This window comes from Cynara cardunculus (assembly GCF_001531365.2).
Source record: "Cynara cardunculus var. scolymus isolate 2C chromosome LG 2, CcrdV1, whole genome shotgun sequence".
NCBI classification, from domain to species: domain Eukaryota; kingdom Viridiplantae; phylum Streptophyta; class Magnoliopsida; order Asterales; family Asteraceae; genus Cynara; species Cynara cardunculus.
Genome location: NC_037529.1, coordinates 11,885,160 through 11,889,982, shown reverse-complemented (window position 1 = coordinate 11,889,982; position 4,823 = coordinate 11,885,160).

Below are 4,823 nucleotides of genomic sequence, written 5' to 3'. Positions count from 1 at the left end.
TAAAGACTTAATCATTTAAAATGAGAAAGTTTAATGTTTTTCATTCAAAAAAATTGTTCAAGGACTTAATCATTCGCAATGAGAAAGTTTAATGGATTTTCATCTAAAAAAAATAGTTCATGGACTTAATAATTTAAAATAGGATAGTTCATTAGGTTTTTACAAACTTTTTCCTTATTTATTAAATTATTTAGTGAATATGAGGGAGTTTCTAACAAAAACAGTAACAAAATAAGAGAATACGAAAACAGTCAAATCAAGTATAAAATCACATGCGATTTTAAACTTACGGGCGAGACAAGGGTGTGTGGATGACGTGGCCTAAGACCTCAGGCCGCGGCCACAATCGCGTAAATCACATGTGATTTTATACGTTATTTTGGTATAAAATCACATGTGATTCGAACATCTTCTTATTCTCTTATTTAGTTACCATTGTCGTATGAAACTGCATGTTCTAACTAGTCAGGATTGGCCGGTCTAAATTTGATCGGTCCTAGTCCTGAAGCAGTCCGATCCCCTTAGGCCATTTGACTCCCAGTTTCTCAAGAATAACCACAGGTGGACCAACATGAAATCTGATGTGTATCGCACAAAAATGTTCATGTATTAACAATCAATTTACCATTGTTTGTTCCTAGTTTTAACTGTTGGATGTCACTTAACTGTTGTATATATTTGCATTATCAATCAATTGGTATCTTGATTGAGTTAAAAAAAAGACCATTATACCCTTATGTTTGAAATAAATGTTTTTGAACATCCATTTTTTCAAATACCCTAAACCAAAAAAGTCTCTCGAAACGACCAAAAATACCGTAAAGGTCCTTCGGAATCGACCAAAAAACTTAAAAGTCCCTCGAAAACAACAAAAAAAACTTTAAAAATCTCTTGAAACGATGGAATTTGACTAAAACATATTGGGCAACTTTGCAGACCTTTAATCTATCTTAATAGTGCCCCCGCTAGACAAAGGTCCTGAATCCGCCACTGCTCCGTGAACGTTCCTTTAGAATAAATCAATTTTCATATGGGCTGATTTGCTTTGCTTAAAAATAAAACCCCTGGGTCCAATAGAAGCGGCCCAAGTTTCTTGGCCTGCTTCCATTCTCCTATTTGCATGCAGCACAAGTCCAGGAGCCAAAAGAATGTGGTTTGCCTTCCCGTGTCCTCTGACCCGGATCCGGCCCAATAACAGACACTCATGGATCCAAGGATTCATCCCAGTCGGCTCCGCCTTAACCCAAAAACCGACCCGAATCCCTCCATTCAACCCAGAACGAAGCAACCAACACGGTGAATCGAATTTTTGCCATATCGAGCTCTTTTCAGGGGATTATGTGATGACTTATACATACATTTTGAAATAATTTTTTTTGAAATTTTGACATTTCGGATAAGATTTCAACTACAGATATTGGACTTTTAACATAACTCATATTTTAACGAGTCAAAGGCTATTGAAATCCAATTCAAGCAAACCATTATCTTTTAGTAAGGTGATGTTTACCAAACGCTTACTCGGGTAAGTGAACACCAAGTCACATTACCTTACCGGATGAATATGGTAAGGACCAATAATCTTATCCGGTAAGAGCAAGACAAGGACCAAGAGTCTACCTCGGTAAGTGAGGGCGACGACTCTTATCACGGTAAGCGCATGAATATGGTAAGGATCAATAATCTTACCTGGTAAGAGCGAGACAAGGACCAAGAATCTTATCCGGTAAATGAGGGCGACGACTCTTATCACGGTAAGCGCATGAATATGGTAAAGACCAATAATCTTACCCGGTAAGTGCGAAACAAGGACCAAGAGTTTTACCCGGTAAGTGAGGGCGACGACCGCGTGAATATGGTAAGGACCAATGATCTTACCCGGTAAGAGCGAGACAAAGACCAAGAGTCTTACCCGGTAAGTGAGGATGACGACTCTTACCACGGTAAGCGCATGAATATGGTAAGGACCAATAATTTTACCCGGTAAGAGCGAGACAATGACCAAGAGTCTTATCCGGTAAGTGAGAACGACGACTCTTATCACGGTAACCTCTTACCGGGTAAATTGTTGCATACAAAACCGTTTTGGTGGACTAAAATCTTACTTGGTAAGTAAATGATATTGTTAAATTTTACCGGTAAGCGTTTATCGGATGAGTGTTTGGTAAACGGCCCCTAAATCGAAACCATAAAGATACGTAACAAGCACATGTACCATTTTTAATATATGGTTGTACGAATCTGTTAAAAAAATGAAATATTTACATATAAAATCCATCAAGATACAAAATCGATATTTGTTATATGATCAAAGTCTTGCAAATACGATCCATCCCTAAAAAATTCATTGAGATTCTAACGTATGATAATTGAATTAATAAGAATAATATCATATTATAATTTCTACTATTATGCATTATTGATAAAAATACATTGGTAAATATTTCATCTGCATTGGTTGGTGTGATAACTTTAGACCATAATTAGAAGAAACTTCAACCACAAGGGTGGTGTTTGATTGGCTTGAGTTTGACTCCAAATGTCAAAAGTACCAGGAGGTCACAGGTTCAAATCCAAGGAGAAATAAAAATCCTCTTGTAGCCACGGAGGTTCAAATGCGGTGAGTCCGAGCTATCTGCAAAGCAGGTGGTCATGCTGGGATTAGTCGGCTCACATAGCGGGTTATCCAGGTTAATCAAAAAAAATTGAGAAGAAACTTCAACATTAGTTTGTTCCCTAGAGTAAAAATAAATAGCCTTTTAGGCTCTTTAGCCGGTGGCCTAGCCAAACAAATCTACAGGACGAGTAAGTTAAACTAATGAAGCTTGTATAAAATTATGTCTATTGGATAAAAAAGGTAAGTTGGTATGACCTGACCCTACAAATGATCACATCTGGTTTAAAGGAGTGCACCTGTGATAGTTACGTTCATTAAACAAAAGTACGATGACATGTCAATGTTTTATTTGTTAGACATGCTTTTTGCATCAAGAGTATGAGAGAGGTTATATTTGTCTTTTGTGTTAAGCATGATGAGTAGGTTTATGGCAAACTCAAGTAAGAAACATTCGAAAGTCGTTCAGTATATCTTTGAAATACTTGAGGGTTGTGTAAGATTTGTGTTTACATTTTGGAATATCGTGTTTGGGGGTGCTTGGATACGTGGATTCCGACTATGTTGAAAACTTGGACTCTTATTCTGGCAACTGGAGTAGCAACACAACGAAGTTGTAAAAGCCAAGTTCAAGGAATCAGGCAACCGAGTGTGGCAGCCCCTTGTCCCATGCTCTGAGTGAGGGGTTTATTTCCAAACTAGAGTTATTTTATTTGTTATGTTCTTCATATCGAATGTTCTTTCCTCCATATACAAACCACTTTTAGATGTATTCATTTCTTCACCGTTGTAATCACCAAATCATTAGTAGATGAGTCATCGGTGTCCTCCATCGATGATTTTTCCCTTTTGGAATTTGCAATGCCACTCTCTCCTTTTATTGCTTTATTTTCATATGATGCCCCTTATGTTTTATTCATGATAATACTAAGTAGATATTGTTACTAGTCATATCAATCCATCATCCACATTAAACCAATGTTAGCAAAGGGAAATTAACCAACATAGTTATTGTTCGGTTTACTATTTAGATAATTCTCTTCCATACTGTCAACACCTCCACAAGTGCCTAAGCTGCAACTTATAGAGAGGTGTTTTAAAAAAAAAAGTTGCTTTTTGTATCTTAAGATGACGTGGTTTGTCTTGGAAAGTGGGGCCACACTACAAACCCTCCGCAAGTGACTTGTATTGAGCATAGGAACTATGCACTCCACAAGTTTGGAACTTAAAAAGGGAGACTTGAGAAGTGGCACCTCCGCAAGTTTGAACTCGAGTCCCCCCCCCCCCCCAAGTGATAGGTCTCTTCCACGAGCACTCGAGTTTTTTTTAGAAAAATGACCCCCTTCACAAGTTGCGTCTTGGACACTTGCGAAGGTGTTAATTTTCTTGAAAGAGTGAGAGAGAAATAGATAAGAGGTGAATTTGATCAGTTAAAATGTTACTTATGTTAATTCCCTTATTAGAATTGTGCTTTGAGATGATGATGGAGAGTTGACCTTTAGGGGACGTTTGGTTCGCATATTCTAAAGGGATTTAATGGAATTTGAATGTTTAATTTCATTGACCAAATTTTATTCTCTCGTTTGGTTCATTCTTTTTCACGAAAGAAATCTTTAAAATTCTACAAATTCCACAAATAAAATAATTTAACATTCCTTAGCAACTACATGGTATTGTAATTGAATGGAATTCACTATCTTCATAATACTCTAATCTCATAAAACCAAATATGACCATCATTGACCACCTCCGACCATCGTCATCTGAACCACCGCCAACCATCGCCATCTAAACCACCGCCGACTACCACCGATCTGAATCACCGCTAATCTCAACCACCGCCGACCACTACCGATCTAAACGACCACCGGCATGAACCACCATGGACCACCACCAGGGACCACCACCGATCTGAACCATCGCCAACTACTATCGATCTAAATCACCACCGGCCACAGTCGATCTAAACAACCAACAATCTGAACCACATCCGACCACCGCCTCTTAAACCATACGGACCACCACCGATTTGAACCACTGTCTACCACCGATCTGAATCATTGTCGGATACCGCCGGCCACCAACGATTTGAACAACCACCAATCTGAACCACTGCGGCCACCGCCCATCTGAACCACTGCTGACCACCTCTATCTGAACCACCGCGGACCACCATCGATTTGAACCACTGATGACCACCGCCATCTAA